Source organism: Anopheles coluzzii, chromosome 2 (assembly GCF_943734685.1).
Source record: "Anopheles coluzzii chromosome 2, AcolN3, whole genome shotgun sequence".
Classification (NCBI taxonomy): Eukaryota; Metazoa; Arthropoda; class Insecta; order Diptera; family Culicidae; genus Anopheles; species Anopheles coluzzii.
In genome coordinates, this window is record NC_064670.1 from 56,463,843 (window position 1) to 56,486,130 (window position 22,288).

Here is a 22,288-nt window from a genome sequence, read left to right on the forward strand (position 1 = left end):
ACAGTACCTAAAAGTGTTTGTTCTGTGTTTGGCGTCATTTTAGTAGCGGGACAATTGTGCCGTTGTCCTGTGAACGAAAGGTTGCTTCGACAGCTGGAACCCACCCGGTTGCGTGTAGCGCCACGAGTGACAGATAATTTAGGAGAGAGAGAGCCACACACACACACATCCACAGAAATATAGAAAGAGAGAGAGAGAGAGTAAGAGAAAAATGATTGAGAGGAGCATTTCGAACGAGAGGCAGATCAGTGGCATAATGCCGCACGCCAGCATTCTAGATTCGCCATTAGGTCCTTGCCAAGCTGAAGTGACAGTGGGCATTTTTTATCCGTCGATATCGAACCATTTCACGGGATCCCGTGTACCGTCCAAGAGGTGTGCAATTGTGAATGTGTTAGTAGCTACGATTGGGATTAAAAACTGCCATTACTTTGTGCACGTGCGTGTGCTTGTGCGTGTAGGACTGAACAAAAAGTGTTTTTACTTACTTTTCGGAGGATTCGGAGGCAACACACAACCGTAACATACTTTCCTTTCTGTGCCTGCTTGCGGAACATTCAGCAGTACGGGAGTGCTTACCGGATCGGAAGCGTTTTCCGTACTCCACCCTTTTACTTGTTTATGGGAGCCAGGCAACGTCATTAAATGTGTGTCACTGTCCGAGCTAGCAGCGAGCTGGCAGCGTATTGGTGTATGAATTTCCCAAATTATTACTCAGCGCAAATGTTACGGTACCCTCCTGCAATGACGGTTTTTACGAGCCATCGTAGTAGCCTCCGCCCGTTCGGCAAGGACATACTACCTGTAAATGCGAACGCTTTTTAATGGTGTTAAACGTTGCTAAACGGTGCCTACGTACGTATGTAATGAGTGAAGGTGAGAGAACCAGCATCATCATCGTCATCATCCGATGTGCTGTGTAAACGAACGGTAAAATTATGTACTGCATAAGATCAGATCAACTTTTGTTCGTGCCACATGCACATGCCGACCTGATACTGCTCTGCTCGTACAGCCGTACTATTCAAATGACAAGCATCACCGTTACAGTAAGCTTTACACTTACTACTACTAATACCACACTGGCTGCACTACCACTGTTAGCGTGTCGTTACCATTGCTGGAAGGTCCACTTGTCATCCTCGTGGATAATATGAAGGGTCCTTCAGTTCTGAGGAATAACATCTCAGACGGCGTAGCATTCAGTCCCTTAAACCCTGGCACAGGAACTCTCACTCATACGTTGCTGTTGCTAGCACTGTACATTATTCCTTGGTATTGGGTAAAACTGGGTGTTAGTAGTTACTGAAGATTTTTGCACTCGTACCGGAATGTTTCTTGTTCGTTCTGCGTTTATAGTTAGTGAGGGTTTCGCGTTCCACTTTAGCAAATATCTCATAAAAAGCTCATCTTTCCTCGCGTGGAACATGTAATGTAATGGTTGTTCTTGAAATTACCGTATGATACGAAGGGAAAAGTTGAATTAAGTGTGGAAATGCAAAATGATTGAACATCAAGAACAGTCAAAAAAGATTAAACAGTCGAAAAAACAATCACTAAAAAAATAGAACAGAATAGAACAAAAGAAGAGTCAAGGTAACTGGGACATCTTCCATTAACACCACTAACCTGTACCTTAACAAAAGTTCATTTTACTTAAGAAAAGATAATTCCTTCGGCTGGAGGAGAGAAAGAAAGTTTTCACGCTCTTTTCCATCGAAAAATTATTCATTACGATTTACAACTTTTTCCATTAAACAACGATGGTGCTTCCATCCAGTGCTATGCTCGCTTGCGAGATAAACAATTTTCAGAAAGGATGTCATTTTCATCACCATCGTCATTCTTATCTACACATCACTTTCTTGTGCAATGTGTGACATAGCCAGCATCCGTTACCATGTAAGCATACAGCAGGAGGGCATACGAAAGCGAAACGACCGTAAAAAGTAGACCATTCACTTGATCGAAATCTACGTACCACTGTGAGCATCGTCATCGGCCGATATACTATGGAAACATAACATTCGTGTGACATTCGTGTGGCTTACTTGTGGGATGGTTAGAAGTTAGAAAAACTTGGCCTTTTCGCTACAGTCCCAAACATAGCGCTGGTAGTTGGGCGGTAAACTGGAATGAAGTACGCGGTCGAGGTAGACAGCACGCATGGAATCCTTGGCAGTCAAGTAATGTGCGGCTTAGGGTAACCGGGTCAACGGGAATCGTGCCCTCCGGTCGCGAATGCAGAGGCCAACCGAAATTGCAGAGCTCACGCACTTGACTGGTGGTTCACATGTAGCGTTTTATGTAACCTCTTGTAAGCAAAGGAAGAAAGCTTACGATTATGAAGTGTCACAAAGGAGCGAAACAGAGAAAGAGAAACCAAGGTGGATGGAAGCTAGAATGAGAAAGACAGTTAAACGCGGCGACTAGGTAACCGTTGATGGTAGCGATGGTGGCCTTCGATGGGTGAAGTTGTAAATCAATCGTGAAACTCCACGAAAAAAAAACAAACGGCCAGCAAACGCAGGCCGATACTTCCAAGAAAGCGATTTCCCAGAAAAGCTTCACACCACACCATAACTAACCCTACATCGCAGCGGGAGATGTAAAAAGCCTTTGCTAAATATCAATTTGTATTACTTTTGACAGTTCGTATTTACGATCCTTACAAACTTCACACGTAAGCACCGATGAGTTTTTCAGGGAGCAAAAACCAAATTGCCTACCCGGCGCAAGTGAACCATTAGACATATCGTGACTAAGTGAAGGAGCAAGAAATCTACCGCTGGTCTGTGTGGGCATAAAAAAACTCAATTCGTTGTAAAAGCAAACACATAGTGGTCGAGGGCGTGTGAGTGGTGAAAACACTAAGAACGAAACGGCCCATGTCAAGGGGTAAACAGGGAGGAAAATCAAAATGGACGGAAGTCCGAATGGGTTAGCACCCGGAATCAAACGTTAATTATTGATAGATATCTGCGAACCCATTCATGTGTAGTGGCTTGCTAACGTGATACCGTATACCTCTACTAGCTTATGGGTGGGTGTATGCAATAAGCACCCCAGACACCATGCTCCATATCGAGCGGTTTTTGTAGCGTTTACAACACGCTCAGAACTGGGAAGTGAAATTCGGAAATAACAAAATCTGTACTATCTATGTCAGTGTGTGTGTGTATGTAAATGGAAATAGAGCTGATCCTACTGGCAAGTCAGTGATCGTCCAGGTTTGTGGTTGGTTGGGTAAAATGTTCTTTCTATCCTGTTTTTTTACGTCAACCCTTGACTCATTATCGTTGGGTTGGGAAGGATCCACATACTAAGCTTTCTGTTTCACTTATCTTTCTTACATTGCAAGATTTCGGTACAGGCGATAGTCCCGTGCAATGACGAGACAAGTTTTGTTCACATCGTGTATCAGTATCAGGAAACATCGATTTTGGCTACAGCAAGGACAAGTGTCAAAAATGTTGCGTAGGCGTAGGAATAAACTGGAATAGGCTACGGACAATGTTGTGAGTTGCGAAAATCATCCTCTACATAGGAACTCCTTCCTTCCTGCGCCAATGGGCAGGAGGAATCGTAAAAAAAACTACAACAAATAGTAATAACCCAACGAGACACTATCTAGCTGGCAACAGTATAACAAGTCAACGCCTCGGACCCGTGGACTGTTTGGTGAAGGTGGGCAATGCGTCAAGCCAGTCAACTGCTCCACATGTGTGAAGATGTTATTTCAGAGTACCGTGTCTCGGAGCGGTTGGAATGGTCGTAAAGTGCTGCCATAGTAACGGGGATGGAAACAAACGACCCGCAAACATAGGAAGCGCATAAAATTCTCCACAAATCTGTCTGCTAGGAATGAACGATTTGAATCGAAATCGAAGAAAAGCAAAATAGGCACACCCGCTCCGTACAAACACAACATCGCTGTAAGTCATATCGTCAAACAAACTCACTCTTCAGCAACGAATTAACGGGGTGTGCTGCCTATGGCGTCGATTTACAGCTCCACTCAGGTGGATGCTTATTTTTCCCGTTCCGGTGCAGACAGGAAATACTGAGTGTTGTGAGAGGTGTATTTGTGTGTGAGTGCGTGAGTGAGTGTGTTCGGTACTGCTGCAAGTGCTCTGATGTTGGTGTTGCCTATGGCTCTACAACAAAAGCTCCCAAAACACATCCATCCGTCACTGGGTTGAAGTGGTGTATCATCATGTTGTTCAGTGGCAGCGGCAGCTGTAGAAGCAGCAGTAGCAGCTGCTGCAAAGGGTGCGCATGAAGTAAAGTGGCGTAATCGGAGTTGGAGGATCGATCAGGAATGCATTAGTGTGTCTATTTACCACTGGTGCCTGCACAGTGTTGTAAGTGCGTGTGTGTGTGTGTGTGTGCCCGTAGGTGTTTGTGAATGTGATCATATGTGTGCGTAGGTTTAGGGCCTGTGAGTGATTCTATCGTTGTGTGTGCAAACGAGACAAGCAGATGCGAAAAGAAAAGCGCCCATCGGGGAAGCAATGTGATCCACTGTGAGCGGAGCTATGGTGGTGTACCGTGGGATCTAAAAGCTGCAGTGTGACGACAGTGAAACATAGCAGCGAGCGAAATTGCATTTTGAAACGATGAAAAAAGGGTTCTGTTACTGAAGGGTTTGCCCATCGCCAGTGACCAGTCTAGTGCACCGGTTGCATAAAAAAGGTTCCACGATAGCACGCGCTGGTGTGACGGCGCAAAGGGAACAAGAAGATAGCTGCAATTCATCATCGTTGCACATGGGCCAAATGCGGTCCTGCAACTTGTGTACACCTGAGGACGTTATCTTTTGATCACGTTAGCAAAAAACAGGCAATTCGTGGAGAAATACGACTGTAAGAAGCAGAACGAACGAACGAACGAACGCCGACGTTCCAAGCTCAAATTGAATCAAGGTAAGTGAAGCGTCCCTAGCCCATCTGCAGTGGTCAGGAACCGTGTAGTACGACTGAACGTTATTCCTGTGTTCTTTTTACGCTTTTTGCACGGAATATTCACCTCTACTAGGGAGATAAGGTACTTTTGTTGTAGCTGAACGGCCACGTTTGATGGTTTGCCATCTTTCGCCTCCATTTCCGTTGCTCAGTCGATTATACTGCTTTCGTCTATCAGTAGACTTCCAATATTTTGACGATGGATGGATGGATAGATGGATGGGCGACTTATCCTGCTCCGTCATGACACTGTTCTGTTCCGTTACATCAGCAAAATTCTGGTTACGCCACTATGGCTTAAGAACAATATCTTCACAACGCCAAACCAGAATGGATAGGACGAACTCGGTTTTAGTTTCGATGGCAAATTTAGAGATAAGCCAGTAATAACACAGTAAAGATGTTATCACTTAATTCAATGACGGAGGGAAAAAATCATGGAAACTAATGTGCTTTTATCGTTCGGCGTCTCTTCTAAGCTATACGAGAACCGATAGATAGACAATTTCGTGAGAAAGATGGAGAATTGGTTTCCGAGAGTGCAATTCCACTTCTCGTAACTACGCGAGCCTGGTTCGGTTTGTGTAGGCTTGCCCAGGCACAGGTCTCGTTTTGACTATGATGCTCTTCAGTGGATCGCTGTACTCTACCGTGGTCTTCAGAGCCTATTCATTTCAAGGGGACAAGTATTCTTGAGTTTGGAAATACGTGGGCCGGCCGTACTGGGAAAGTGGAATCACAAAGCAATTGTAGTCCATGGCTAAAGCTTCCATCATCTAACAAGAAAAGGAATTTTCTAACCAGTCAATTTTGTTACCGGCAATCCTGGACAAATAGAAAAAGGAGCAAATCAAAGTTTATATTTTTCATTCCACATCGCTATTTAGGAACGTTCGGTAGAATCCAGATTGTTGTCTTGTTAACGGTTGTCTTGGAATTTTGGTTAGTATCGTAGAAACCATTTTGTATATCATTTAGACAGCAACATATTTTCAGTCCACTTGTTTGAAGAATTCTGTTTCGTTTTCTATTTGCATGAAGGTGGGTACATGCGTCGATTAAAGTAGAATTTGTCAGTATTTTCTATAATAAGATCCTAACAGCAAATGCCATATCCATAACCAAAAGCAGGATCCCTAGCAGATAAATATTATAATAAACCGCACTGTTTCCTTTCGCACTCTCGAACTTCGTTCACCGTTTACCAGATTCACTGGCTGGCAGTGTGTCGGTATCTTAGGCAAAAGTAGCAAAAAAATGGTGTTTATTAACTCTTAATTTGATTACCTCGCTTATTATTGGATCGTATGGATCGCTAAGATTCCTTGGCAACAAGCACACAATATGTACGTTGTTGCCCCCGACCTCGAAAATGGCAGCCATGTTTATACTTTTATGCACGATACAAGCACTCGTCATCTGTGAAAGAATATGGATGATTATAAGGAATTTCATTCTTTGTTGTTTTATTAAGAACATTAGGCATTATCCATCAATTACGTAACGGAAAAATTTCAAATTTTTGCCCCCCCCCCCCCTCCCTAGTGTAACAAAATGTAACGTTGGAGGAAACCCCCATAGTTAGTTGTTAGAGCTTAGTTTATTGAACAATATCAATTTTTTGTGAGTTTTTCTTTTTTTAACTTTATTTTATGTAAAGAAAAGTTGTCCCAAGTAGTAATCAAATTCAAAAAAATTTTGACAATCTGATTCTCAACACGGTTTGCAATGTTCTTGTATCACCATCGACAGAAGCGTTTTTCATCCAGCCATCTTCCTGGTCCTCCATAAATATGTCTATCTTTCCAGAAATGTTTCTATGACTTTAGATGTTGTATCACCATCAAATTGATTATTCTATTTCACATAACATGTGTTCTTTAATATGTTACGCGTGTCTTACAAATTACAAACAAAATCGGTAATGTTTGCAAAAGTTTCGGCTGCATTTTTGATATATTCATAAAATTACGAGCAATGATCAACTCTGGCGAAAAAACGGCTTACTGCATCAACTCCATCTCAAATTTGTTTGAAACGTTGGATTGGATGATTGATTTGGATTGGTATAACACCTGTTTACAGCGTTACAGATGATTCTCGTGCCATTTGCTTCCAATCACTTGCGAATCGCATGCTATTATCCTGTACAATCGAGTGGTCGTCGCAGTAACGGAATGCAACGATACTGTGACGATCCAGTGTTAAGTTTTTACGTCCGTCCGTGTTAACCAAAAGTAGCGAGATCTTTTTTAGATCGGCATTACCGCAAATTGCTATTAAAAAAAAATAGTCTAACATTTTATTTTGCGTTACGTAACATAAGTTAAACTCTCCCTCTCCCTCATGTAACAATTCTTAACGTTTGATGACACCCCCTCCCTCCCCCTCTATCAGCGTTACATAATTGATGGATGACACCTTAACATTAAAGTGCTGCTTCTTCTTCTTCTATTTGGAGTAACGCGGACATGCCGGCCTATACAGGCATTCGAGACTTAATTCATTACCACGCAACCGGATAAGTCAATCCTTGCTTCGGGGGGACGGTCCATTCTAGGCTTGAATCCATGACGGGCATGTTATTGAGTCGTTCGAGTTGACGACTGTACCACGGGGCCGCCGGAAAGTCCTGGTATAGGTATTTAATTAAATAGATTTTCGCTTTAATACTGCAATGAAATTATTGGTAAAATAGGTAGAGTAGGTTTAGATGTTTGTTGAAAGGAGAAATCTACCGTTGTTACCGTTTATGTTAATAGTGTTATAATAGAAATGTTTGATTAATGCACAATTAGTTAATTAAATAATTTATTTTTAGTTACTAAAGCAATTATCAAACTTTCGCATTCGGTTCCTTAAAAGTTACGTACAAAGGAGGAACACTGGTGCACTACGTGCCAATAATTATTTGTATAATCGAGAGAATCTGCCCTGGCTTCTAGATACGATTCCACAGAACTGGAACAAATTAATGGCAGGGTGCATGCAGTGGTTGGTTGAGAAGTGGTTTAATTAACTCACCGTAAATGGAATATCTTTGGTCACCGGGAGGCGTATTTACCTTTGGATGGAGACGCCTGGTGGTTGATGTGATGTGAAATAAACATGCAAATGGAAGGAAATGTTTCATTTCTAACTGACTGACAACTGGCAATTTAAAGGCCGGTAATATTATTTCACGGAAATATAATCTTCTATCTCGTTATCATGAAATGACTGAAATTTACATGCAAATGTGTAACGTCAACTGTTGATTTAGTACAAGTGCTTAAAGTAGAATAGAAAGAGGACCACTTCTGAGAATAATCATCGAATATCAAATAATTAATGTTATTGTTTGTACAATCGTTTAAATTTAATACAATTACAAATATATTGGCCTTTTCGTAATGCTACGAATTCTAATTTTGTTCCTGGGTATGGAGAAAAATCGAGAATAACATAACAAAGCTAATTAAATAAGTAAATCGTTTTACTAAACATTTTACTTATAAACTTATATTACTAGACCAATTGCTAGACTAGCCTATATATTGTAAATAATATCCACGTAATATCAGCATCTCTCAATACTACCCAGACCAAGTATCTGGAATGTTTATAAGGATGCAATAATATTCATAGCAAACAACACAAGTAATTTCATATTGATACTCACATTGTTGTATCCCCTCCTGAATAATAATTCACATTGTTGTAGAGCTCTTTTATTGATTAAAGAACCATTCTTATGAGCGTAACACCATACATTAGTGATGTGCCATACGACTCCACCAACGGATCGACCCGGAGTCGGATGCGGCTTGGCCGGAATCGATTCCGACCCGTGGGTGCAACGAGTTCGGTAGGTTCATGCGAGTTCTATAGGTTCATACGAGTTCGGTAGGTTCATAGAAGTTTGGTGGGTTCAAGCAAATTCAGTGGCCCATTCCAGTTTAGTAGGATTAGAATGTTGCTTTATTTCATTAAAAAACGTAAACTTTCCTAATTGTAAATATATTCTTCTTTTTTGGCACAATAACCATTGTCGCTCAAGGCCTGTCTGAATCACTAGTGGGTTTGGCTTTGAAAGACTGATTGATTACCCATAGCCAAATAGTCAGTCCTACGTATTGGGGAGCACGGTCCTTTCGGGGCTTGAACCCATGGCGGGACCATGGCGTAAATTTACGTTTAATGATGCAATACTATGTATGCAACCGAGCAAATCAATTTTTGTTGCAAGTAATTATATAATACTCTCTTTTTATTTTTTGTCGGGACAGTCTGGTGTTGCAATCTTCAACTCGTACGACTTAACTACATGACATGTTCAAATCTACTGAACTGGTATGAGCCTACTGAACTCGCTTGAACCCACCAAACCTACTAAACCCACTGAACTCATATGAACCTACCGAACTCGTATGAACCTAGCAAACTCGTATGATCCTAGCAAACTCGTATGAACCTACTGAACTCGTTACACCCACGGGTCGGAGTCGCGTATGCTTTACTGAACCTACGGAACCTACCGAACCTACTGGAATCAAAATTACGACCCGGAGCGCTCCAGGTCGCATGTGGATGGCTCCGACCCGACATGTTCGGTTCGATCCACCCATCACTACCATGCATGCTAATGCTTGCCCTTTTGCAAATATTTAGCAGTCTTTAATAAATTGAATCATGTCTCGCTTTTTATTAACGACGTCACACTGGCCATTACGGAAGCAGATTGTCTGCTTTATGCGGATGATGTTAGGCTGTTTCGCATCGTACGGAACACTTCCGACTCTCTTTCTCTGCAAAGATCGATTGATGTTTTCTCTGACTGGTGTATCAATAACGACCTGCTAATTTCTGTTGATAAGTGTACGTCAATGTCTTTCTTTAGAATAGCTAGTCCGATAAGGTATATCTATAGCATATCAGGGACACAACTACCGCGGTGCAATACGGTCAGGGATTTAGGAGTCACCCTGGATCGCAAACTAGATTTCCGACAACATTACTGTGATATTTTAGACAAAGCTAACAAAATGCTAGGATTTATTCGTCGACATTCGAGAGAACTTAATGACCCACACTGCCTGTTAACTCTGTATAAGTCCTATGTTCGTTCCATCCTCGAGTTTAGTTCTACAGTTTGGTGTCCGTTCTCTAGTGTTTGGTCCAATAGAATAGAAGCTGTCCAAAAGAGAGTTACTCGTATTGTCCTACACTTCACTCCGTGGCGTAATGTAACCCCTCGTCCATCGTATCATACTCGTTGTTTGTTGTTTGGTCTGGACACACTTGCTAGGAGACGTGATAATGCCCAATGTACGTTTTTGTCCAAACTTATTGTCGGTGAGATAGATTCGCCAGAACTACTGGCTAGAGTCAACATAAATGTCCCTCCTAGAGTGTTCCGTAACTACACACTAATAAGAACTGACCTTACAAGACGTGCATACAGCGAGAACGACCCAATGACTGCGATGGCCCGTAAATTTAATCAGCGTTACATTTTATTTGACTGGCACCTACCTACTAGATTCTGTTGATCCGTTTTGTCATTGTACACTGCGTTAGTTATTTAAGTTTTAGTTTTAATTCAGTGATAAGGCCGCTTGTTTGGCCAATCACTTAATACAATAAACAATAAACAACAATAAACAACAATGTCTATCCTTTACATTAGCCTGCTCTGCTATTAGACCAGCGAATCGAGTTTCATTATTTTAAAATAATGTGTTTCAGATCTAACTTACATCGTTCATCAATTCATTTTTATTAACAGATCTGAAGTATTCATAGTTACATATTTGAAGACACGCCAATATATCTATCCTATAATGCTGAAAAGAAGTCACCATACTCAACAACCAAACGACCGATGTTTAACTCTGCGGATCCTTAAAGCCATTCCCGATGCGTTAAATGTCAAACGAAACACTTTGCTAACTAAATACTCTCCTTCTCCTTCTTTTTATAATTGCATTACGGCGTAACAAACTACGCTGTCATAATTTGATAATTGCATAATTTTATAATTTATTCATCTTGGTGGTCTATTTAGGTTAAACAATTTATATTTCTAATCCATAGCTGCAACTGCCTTTCATAATTTAATGCCTAAATTGATTCTTAACAACAGACTAAATTAATACCGGCCTATACCAGCTTTCGACACTTATTAAGAATCACGCAGCCGGATAGTCAGACACTCCTTGGCTACTGGAGGACGGTTAAAATGAGGCTTGAGCTCATGTCGGGCATGGGTCACACAACATTAATATATTTTTATTGGTTCTGAAAAGAGAGCAGCTCAACTTCACCATATATCACACTTGTTGAAAGGATTTGGAATCATAGTCTGTGATAGTAATGCTTTCGAACGTTTTTGTGAATTTTGTAGGAAGTGATTTGAGTTTTCTTGATTTTTAAGTTGATACGACTTTCATGTTTTAAGTTGTGATGTTTTTTTATTCATTAAAAAGACGCAAACACGAAGAAACATCATTATGATTCGAATGAGTTTGAAATTACATGTACTCTTTCAAACATACCATTGCCTTGGCACCTGCAACTTTATGTGGGGTGACAGCAAAGAGCGAGTTTCCTGAGATGACTGCAGATGAAAATTTTATAGCTGGTACGCAATGTCTTACAACAACCCAACCCTGCTAAATATGCGAGGTTTGTGTTCGTTGATAGGTTATGGTGAAAAGTAAAACATGGACATAACCGAGAAACAGAAATCAGCAGCATCAGTGCAAACGACTTCGAGCTACGTGTGTATTGCAATGTGACGTGATTTCACGCTTTTGTGGTTCCTTTCTACTTTTTCACAACCTACCATTAACACGCATCCGTCTCATAGAATAACGATTTTTTTAATCACTAAAACTCAAAACCCTTGCACGTGTTAAGGTTTATGTCGTGAAGGTGCGATACGAGTGCCATGGTCATGGTGTATGATTCTTTCTAGTCCACATTTGCAGAGTAGAACGAGAATAAGGAATGAATGAAAAGGAGAATATGTAGAATATGTATACTTGCTTGGGGAAAATGGATCTCACTCTCACCAACACATGTTATGGGGGTTTCCATTTCTATTACGATTTCGCAACAGTGATAAGCGCATAGAAATTAAAACACGTTCTTTTGGCAGTGGCGTACGACTGTCCCTTACAGCATCTTGCCACCAATGCTTACTTGTGCAAGTTTGTGTGCGTTTTTAATGGGTTTTGTTATTTGTTTGCTTACGGTGTACGATTCCACTCAATCCATCGGAAGCAAACCGGAAACATTTATAAGGAGAAAAACCATTTCGTGTTCAGCCACGCACTGATACTGGGTGAGAAGGGCTTACCTCATCCATACCTATCATATTCTCTATTGTCGCCAACGAAGCTTCCACAATCAAAAGAAACAACTTTCAAGAACCAAAATTAATAATTAAATAATTAATAAGATAATAAAACAGTACAATAAATATGAGATGCTTCTGTAGCAAAGCTCGCGGAAACTGAGAAGTCATCGTCTGATCGTTACCGGTTTTGTGAATACAGTGAGTAATAACTTCCACAATGGAAGCTTTGTGCTTATAGCTAAGTCTAGCAATAACAACAATCACATTACTCTTTGCATTTATTTACATATCCTTTGTATGCATGCACCTGTATGTGTGAAAGTGGAAAAAGGACATGTAGGAACAAAAGGATGTTAACATCGTAACGGGACGATGAAGATGAAGGTCTAATCCTTCATACCTGGCGTAAAAGACATGTGATGAAGTGAATTAAACCATCCTTCATATACATGGGTGATTTTTTTTATAACAGTTACATCAGAAGTGTGTGTATGTGTTGTATGCTTGATTATTTTCGCATAAATAAAAAACAACTTTTTCCCCAGGACTTTCAACACGCGCACCGAAAGTGTGTGCGCTTCCCGGGCATTTGGAATGCGATACGCAGCGTCGAGATAAAACTGTATTTTCATTCATAAATCCCCACCAGGGGTAAATTAATCTTCTACCGCGAGCATTGTTTGATGCGCTCGAGATGGCAGCAGCCAGGAGAAGGATTCTAGAATGCTAGAATGGATAAAGTTTTCCTTTCGGCGTGGAGAATGTTAAGCCTTTGTTCAATATTGAACCTGCTTCCGGCTTCCACCGTACAAACAAACAAACAAACCCCGACGGCTTTGAACAGCCCGGTTCGTCCGACCAGTGACGCAGCAGCAGGACTGGTTTTACTCTGTTTGACGTCGAGATATCCGGGAAATTTCATTTCATTTTATTTCATTTTTATTCTCACCATTAGCGGCGGGCCCTTCCGTCGTTACGCTAGCGGAACAGAAAATGCATAAGGCATCGACCGACTCCTTTCATATCCCGGCGATCATCCGCCTATTCGTTCACTCGTCTGTTTAAGATCCAGTCTTCAACCGACGTTAAAGAGACAAAAGATAGCTCGGTTGGTTGAAATTAAATTGATTCCCTAAGAAGCCACATGGAATTAATTTACATACTTAATGTGCACCCCACGAACATGGCGGTTGGGAGGAGGCAGGATCCTTTCGTTCCATTTCTCTTTCATCTACCGCTCAGTTGGGTCTCGATTCCATGTTTGGATGCGAGCTTGGGCGAACATTTAAACACCTCAAATGCGTCCAGAGTGTAATGAAACGTAACGAGGCTTCGCTTCCATCCCAAAGCCAACTGGAAGTTGAGCAGAGACGGAGCAACTTTGTGGACGTGAGATTATGATGGAGGAATCGCTAGATGAAACAAATGAAACATGGTTCCCGTTCACCCGCTGTATGCGAGTTTTCCTTAGCAGTAGTTAATCTCAGCTATATTCTAATGTGTGCCATACATACGAATCACACACACAGGAAGAGCAAGTATACGATCGGAAGGTAGCGTGTTGGATAGAGAAGAAACCGGTTAAAGTTTAACTATTTCTACTGCTCAACTAAACGGCGGTTAGTCATGACTGGGTGTACCTGAGTTTTGTGGAGCGTTTGTCCTTCAGTCAGGTTAGATTAATCTTCAAAGTGGGGAAGACGGTCGACAGGAAAGGAGAAGGAATTATCCATTTAATAATAATGGTTTTTCACCGGAAATTTTCCACAGGCATACGGGGAAAGGCATAAAATGAGGCAGTTGAACGAAGGAAATTTTAGCACGAGTTGGTTTTGATACAATACATTTACCCTTCCCTTTTATCTCAGCGTTGCCCAGCCCATCACAAGTTCTACACCATCCGTCATGCGATACAACACATCTAGGCCATCTCGGTTGTTAGATGTGTACACATACACAAATACGAACTGGAAAATAGGCAGTTACCTGCGCCGTCCTCACACGCCCAACAGGTGCTGATGCTGGCAGCTCACTGAATGGTTGCGAAATAGAATGGCTGTGTGACTAGCAGCCAGGCGTACGGTCTGAGGAGAAGTATATTTTTGATGGTTTCTGTTTTTTCCTTCCAAAAGGCAGAAAGTATTACACAGAAATTTCAATTAACGGCATTTGCTACCAACGTGAAGACATATTACTAATTCGAATGAACTGTTAAATTGAAGTATTTTTTCATGAAAAACAACCACATTGTTCAGTTGAATTGGTTACAGGAATTAAACAGTGGTTTACTAATTTGATGGAAATAGCTGGAATGTACCTATGATCGTACAAGTTGGCCGCTACATGTTCATGGGTTCCATGGCTACAAGCCCCATATGAACCGTTCCTCCGTAGCAAGGAGTGACTATCCGGCTACTTGGTACTGATAAGTGTCGAAAGCCAGCATAGGTCGCGTAAGTCGTTACACCAAATACAAGATAAAATTGGATAATTTTATAGAAGAATCTAAAAATAAAAAAAGATTTGCTTGATTTGTATGTCATATTTAGGCCTAAATTTTGAATTTGTAGTCAAACAAATAAATGTAATTTGAAGTCAAACAAATAAATGTAATTTGAAGTCAAACAAAGCACTTCTATGATCATGTGGACGAATATACATTTGACGTCATAATTTAGTTTTCATAAACAATTAGGGTCACTTGCCATTTCAGAATATACATAATTCATGTTTTACATACATAAAGTTTGGTTTGGTCAATTTAGATTCCGTATAACTCATTGGAAAATGGTTTAACTAGAGTTGACAAACTCATACAACCTGCCCTCATTTCTACATGCGAGCAAACTGTGGACATAATGTGTCATCGCATAAATTACTTTAAGTCCTATTCTAATCTTAAAATCAAATTCTATTCTTGTCTTCAAAGAAACCCCCTTAAAGTCATAGAACCCAACATAATCTAAGGGAATATTTGGTTGGCGCTACTCGATAGAGGGTTCGACCAACTAGGTCGGAAGAGATTGAATCCCACCCAGACCGTCTTCCTGTAGTATGAATTGACTAATACAGTGGACCTACTCATAACGTGTACCACACTTTATAAGTTTTTCGTATGTTCTTAAAATCTAAAGGCTTTATTAAAACCACTTTTAACGACAAATAACGTTTGTGTTATGGATACATTTTTGTATCACGATCGCTAATGTCATTTGAATGCGCTAATAAGCAGACAAAGAGCACCAACGACAAATTTGATCATTTTTATTACACTTTTTTTATTGAAGTCGCTATGAAAATGTAAAGCTCATCCCATCGCCGTGTATTGCGAGCATTAATTGCACCAAATTTCTCAAAGGCATCTTTCGCTCTAGTTTGCGCTATTCTTTGTTTCTATTCGTTGCTAGCATAGTCTATATCAAAGTCTATTTAATACAGAGGTTGAGTCATCCAGAACATTTGATCAAAAAGCGTGGGAAAGTTTTATCAGCTGGATGAGAAAGCTTCAATGGTTTATTCGCTGCATGCATTGAGGTTTTAGTTGTTGTGCATGCAGTGGTCTGAATGCATTTTCGGTCATTTTTACGACGTTTATTCATAATTTTGTACTTCAAAAAGTCGACGAATATAAAAAAGATAGAATTATAATGCAATTATCGATTTTAACAAGATCAGTGCCCAAAATTAGGACAAAATCTGGTGCAGCTCAAGAGAACAAAAGCTGAGAGACTAGATTCCTGATTGTGTTCGTTTTTAAGTGATGAATTACTAAAAAAACTACTCCATGCCACGTACATGAGAAGGAAATGTATAGTTACACTAGGTTTTGTGCAGAAAATGCAATTTAACCAATTTTGCTTATATTATGCCGAAAATGTTCTCAAATGAGTTGTTTTATTTTAAGTTTTGATGCTGCTTTATTGAATTTTTCGAAAATGACCATTTATGAGAAGTGTCCATCTTACCCGCAATGTCCGTTTACCTACATTCCCCTGACTGTTTGAGAAAAAACAGTAAAAATTAAATCAGAGTAAAAACTTCCAGCAAAATTACCAAAACAGGCAACATAAAATCAAAAATTAAAATTTAATAAAACTAATAACTAAAGTGATTTTTAACACAAAACTAAGGGAAGTGAAAGAGTAAAACTGTTTTAAAGATTTTTGTAGTGCTATTTGCATTGATTATAGCATTTTCCGATACGTATTCGGGAAGCCGAAAATCGGAAGAAACTGCCGAAAATAGAAACAAAAACAGTGTTTGCATTTTCACGAATTTATCTAAAAAATACATATAAATTAACAAGAAAATAAACATTAAAAAACATACACATAAAACGATAGTTTAACATTCAAAATAACGTCATTTTTATGGAAAATCATAAAAACTGTAAGTGTGCGATTAGTTTTTTGTGAAACTGCTGCACTAACTTGCCTAATACTGGTACAGTTACCCTAATACGATAGTTATCAACCGAACTAACATTACTTTCATGAAAAATAAAAACATAATAAAATAATAAAGTTTCTTTCTAGTCTTGAGCCCGATTGTAGTGTTCGTGGTATGTATACTAACTGCAGAGTGTGAGCAAAGGGCTTTCTTGTATAGTATAGTAAATGTAAACCAGACACCAGACCTGATTCTTAAACTATACTTTGACCTTGTCTCTCAAATTGTACTAGTATCAGTGCCTGCTTTTGTTTTAATCTCAAAAATCAGAAAACATACAAAATGCAGTTTTGTTTTTACGACGGTATAACAAGATATATTAATTAGTTTGTTTGTTTTTTAAATGTTGATTTAGGATTCCCGCGCTTTTTATTTGTTTATTTTATTTATTGCATTGGTCTAAAGATTTATTGAGCGTTTACTATATGTTTTTCTTTAATTTTTCCTAGTCAATTTTTTATTTAAGTTACATAAAATGCAGAAATATTCACGTTTTTAGCAAAGATGACTTTTTTGAAATCATTGTGTGTTGAGAAAATAAAAACTAAAAAATTGAACCGTTCCCCCTCAATAAAAAAATCCAATTTCATGTAAAAATCAATGTAGCGTTTGCTGGAAATGAACAATAAATGTATCCAACAACCACTGCCGCGCACAACGAAAAATGAAGCAAAAAACTACTCTAAAACTAAGACACACCTAGGCAAATCACTACAAAAGCGCTATACTTGTTTGGGTGAGACTCAGACAAATTACTGGATGGGTTCAATAGGACTCACTGTATAAAATATTTTCAACACAATCTCCACACCTCTGGACAAACATGGTTCTTTCATTCTCTGTTTGGTTTATTTATTTAAAAAAACAATGCCGAAATCAACAATCTAAAATTTTCAAACATTTGCATTTCAACACATTTATTGAGTTATAATTATAAGTGCAAATATCACTGGATTGCTTGAATTATAGGATTTGTTGCTTCACGATCCTCTTACAACAGCGCGTCCCATTTATGCGAACATATGTGCCAAACAGTATACATTCGTAGGGAAATGGCTTAGCAAGCTTGAAGGGTGTACACGGGATACACAGAACCTCTGTGTATCCTCAGGAGTGTTGATCTCCACCTGTCCTTTCGGAAGCTTGATTTCCCTAGGACCTGCCCAATCTATGCCACATACACAAACATACACTTTACCCTCAATGTTGTTTTTAGCTACCCCACATGCTTTTATCCCAGCATACTCACTGCTGAGCACAAAAGCTGTTGGCCATCGCTTTGGGGTTCAATGTAGTACCGCATTCCAACGCAGCTGGTTCGCAATGGGCTGCCGAAATGCTTGTATACCTTCCTCGCACACATTTAGCAAGTGATCGACAAAAGCTTGATTGGATGGTTAGTAATTGGGCACAGGCGTGGTGTGGTGCGACGCGACAAAGCAACAAATTTGCTTCGTTAATTTTGTTTCCCATCGAAAACGGTCGATTAACGGGGACTTCCTAGAATTAGTGCGAAACTTTCAAAGCTTTATTGGGGTTGCTGTAAACTGGATAGCAAGTCGAGCGTCGCCGACTGGAATTGGAGGAAAACGGTTATAGGAGGGGGAGGGGGGAGGGAAGGCAAGCCCCACCTACGGTTTATTTTAGTAGCTCGTAGCTCGGGCAACCCACGACGATAGGAAAGCCAACGACAACAGATGAGACATTTTCTCACAGAATCCACCCTTGCCTGCACGCTAGAACTGCTCTGTGTGTATGTGGTTTTTTCCCGTCCCACATATTGTGCACACATGCGCTCCAGCTACCCTAGCTGGTGATGTGAAAAGGACGGCCTGCGGGTTGTGGGTTTGTGCGCGTTGAATCGCCCTGTTTATCCCAACACATACCGAAACAAAAGTTTCCATCTAGAAAGAATTCTTAATGAGGCATATAGAACCGCTCGCACACACCCAGTGTGGTGACTTTACAGCCACCCTTGCGAAACAATTTTAGATTTTAAAAAGCAGCATTCGAATGGAATGTACTGAATTTGTTTAACAGGGCACTGTAACAACGATATAAATTAGACGATTTGCTCGAGTTGGGGCCCAGCCCTGGCAAGTGTCTCATTGGTAAACGAAGAAACCCTACGGAGCAACACGATACGAGTTTACAATTTTCAAAAGCATACTCCCAACCCATAGCAATGCTGCGCTCCCTTTACATCTAATAACAATCTATTCACGCTCGGTGATGAATTATGTATCGGCCCGCACGCTGCTCCGGGCCTCGGAGAATGCTTGACTAGATGAATTCGAGAGCTAGTCGTATAATTGATTCATACCCAGCCGTGCACTGTAACCTAAACCGGCAGGTTCTTTGCGTCCTTGCTTCACGATAAAGACACTCTCCGGTGGGAGCCTTCTGTCAAGCAGGAAGCTCCGATGATTGCACCGTGGCATTGATGGATCCCTACCGCCAAAGTACACGTGTTCTGTGCTGTATATTATAGACGAAATATTAATGCCAGAGCGAGCTTTTATCTAGCATGTTCCTTGCCCAGCACTGCTATCTTGCATCCATCGCTTCGACCGGTTTGAGTTCCATTTTTGGCGACAACGAAGAAACTAACGGAAGCTGCGCTATTATTCATTGCCATTCATTGTACCCGGGCAAGAAAAATCGAGCGGCCTGGGCTTACAACCCCTACAGGTTGGTTTCGATTTCGTGCTACCGAGTGGTATTGAGTTGCGACATTGGAAGGTTTTAGGCTATTTGTAGTATCTGACATGTGATGATCGCAAGCACAACCTACATGTAAGGGAAACTGTAAAAGACCTACAGACAAAAAATCAATACGGTGTAGCACATATGAGTGTAATGTCTTTGCCTCGCTGCCGTTCATCTGTCGCTGTGGTAGCCTTTCAAGCCTAAAAGTTGTTAAACTTTTCCCTCCGAGCTATCCGAGCTATTCGTTGGGTGGAGAGGGGACGGAAAACGCTCGTAAAGTGGCTAGTGTTTGTCCAGCAGCCCGAAACGAAGGACAGCAATTATCGATCCATGCTCGCACTAATGGACAACGGCGTAGCGCGCCCGCACGACCTCGATAATGCAGTTAGCTGCGGATCAAACCGCAAAACTATTCAACTTCGTTGATCGCAAATTAGAAATGATTACCCCAAACTTGAACCACTTTCCTAGTAAAGCGTCGTGTGCCCGTCCATTCCGTGTCTTCGCTACCCGGAAACGTTCAGCTAAGAGTCGTTTAGCACCACGAATTATCGAGCCTGCCGAGTCGCCAACACACAGGCTATTCTTTGGTCGTCGGAAGCTCATGTGTCTCGAGGTTAGTTTTAATAAAAGCTAGAACGAGAAATTCTCGTGCACAACTGGCAATCAGGCCACTAACTCAATTCCCAGCTGCCAAGCCCAAGTGTCCAATATACACCCTAGGATATCCAGCATGGAGCTTTTTCTTGTAGCTCTTATTGTACTTCTTTAGCGATGGGCCACAGGGATATCGTTTTGTATGTTTGGACACTCTTCCCCTAATTCTTAGTTTTATTTTTTATCATTTTTCCTAGCTTACATTAGCAGAGTGAACCTACCAGCTTGGAAAATGTCGTTAAACACTTACAGCATGATTTCTTCTGCTCCCTTTATTCTCCGTTGACCCGCATTGCTAAGGGTTTCTTTGGCAATTTGCTTTTTTATTTGAATTTCTCTCCCTCCTTATCATTCTGTTAAGGTTTCTTTTCGTCTCTCCCACTGTTTGTCCTCTATTTTTTGTCATTATATTTTTATCTTTTTCTGTCTCCCCCCCCCCCTCTCTCACTCTCTCTCTCTCTCTCTCTCTCTCTTTCTCTCTCTCGCTCTCTCTCATTCTCTCCCTCCCTTCCTTCTCTCTCTCTCAATGAATATTGTTCTATAGTTGATATAACATCTACTTACGTCACACGATGCTATTGTAACTCATGCCTGCACTTTAGCTGATGGTGGTTTTGTTGTTTTCGGTCCCGTTCTCTCAATTCACCTAACTGCGCCGGGGTTGCAAACTCCAAATCACTCCCTGCCTTGATTTCATTCGGTCTCGGTTCGTTTTTTGTACCTCGTTACATCCACATCCGCATCCTGGTTAGGCCACATCCGATACTACCGGTACTTAACAGCAGCAGCAGCAGCAGCAGGAGCAGGAACCACATTTGCTGTTGCTGCAATGCAAGCAGCTATACGTAACCGGTAGGTAAATATACCCAATCCATCTCTTCTGCAGATCACCTACCCGTTGCTACGGCCACTTCGGGTCTTCTTCTGCCTGTGCGATGCTTGCGCTCACCAGTCGACCAGTCAACCAGTTTTTTTTTGTGTGAGTTTTTCCGCTTCGGAAGTGGCAGTAGTGCGGTTATGGAAGCAGCAGCGGTTCTGTCTGCATTTATCTTCATTTTCAATTCCGACTCTGACGAAGTCGAATTATTACGCTCATGAATATTTAAGCAGCAGCATAAGAATTGCTCCTCACATCCTGCCCAAGCACAGGGGATGCGGGAGCGGAATGGGAGCTGCGGCTGGCGGCGGTTAAAAAAGCACGCACAACTCACCGAAGCGCAAAGGCTGGTAACACGTACCACCGGTGGCGCTTTTTCCGCTCGATATAAACAACCTGTCCGCTCACCTGCCAGGTCCGGCGCAACGATCCTGCCCTCCAATCTTAACCGTCAATTTATACATCAGGTTTCTCCGTCATTGCTCAACAACTTTGTTTATTTCATCTCTTTCCTTCCGCGCGTGGGATGGAAAATCTTTTTTCCTGCACCGTTTTACTTTTCATTCCATCTCTAACACACACACATACACACACCCTCTTTCTCTCACACACACACATACACACACACTCAAAAACACACATATACATTTAAGACAGTTGGCCTCGTTGCAAAGGCAACCGGGTTTGGTAAGACGAAAAACAAGCTTTGCGCGAAGATGAGCCTAGATCAGGTGGTGCGGCACATCCTTGGTATATCCGTGCAAGGCAACCGACAACGGCACTTCATACCAGTCTTCTCGCGCTCGCCGGTAAACCGCATCCCCCAATGTTGGCAGTTTCCCAGGGCTGAGATCTATAGACGTTATGTAAAAACGTGCTCAAAACCGGTGGAGCCGCGGCTCGGAGGGTTCGGGGACGTGTTCGTTTGTGCTGGCGAATATTTCATGCAACTCTGGCCATGGTTCGGCTGTTTTCTTTATATCAGGAGTAGTGTTATGATTACCATTATTACTATTTTTATCATTACTCCCAGTCCCATTGCCGCTCAGACTCGTCCGCGGTTGCCCCAAATGCCACTACCCCGTTGCACCGTCGCTTAAGAATAAGGCAGGAATAAGGTCATCGCAAACTAGCTCGCCCGAATTGCCTGCTCGGCAGCACCATAACGGCAATCAACTTCTTCCAGCTAAGGATCTTCCATTGCCTCCCTTTTGCTAGCTTTTTTTCGCACATTCTTTTGCTCCCGAGCAATTCTCGCTGTATTCCCCTCTATAGTATGGTGTTGCGGAG

General features: G+C 41.3%; 1 protein-coding gene across 5 annotated transcripts in view; it reads left to right on the forward strand.

Annotated features, from left to right (window-relative positions):
- The first annotated feature begins 266 nt into the window (after positions 1-266).
- LOC120949617 (gamma-aminobutyric acid type B receptor subunit 2) overlaps positions 267-22,288 on the forward strand; it is a 45,988-nt gene continuing 23,966 nt past the window's right edge. For 2 of the 5 annotated variants that reach the window (XM_040367022.2, XM_040367025.2), the window contains exons 1-2: positions 268-375; positions 3,362-4,925. The gene's annotated coding sequence lies outside the window, so the exon portion shown is untranslated. Of the gene's footprint in view, positions 394-3,361; positions 4,926-22,288 lie in introns of all 5 variants that reach the window. The other 3 variants (XM_040367027.2, XM_040367023.2, XM_040367026.2) reach the window with 3 other exon arrangements.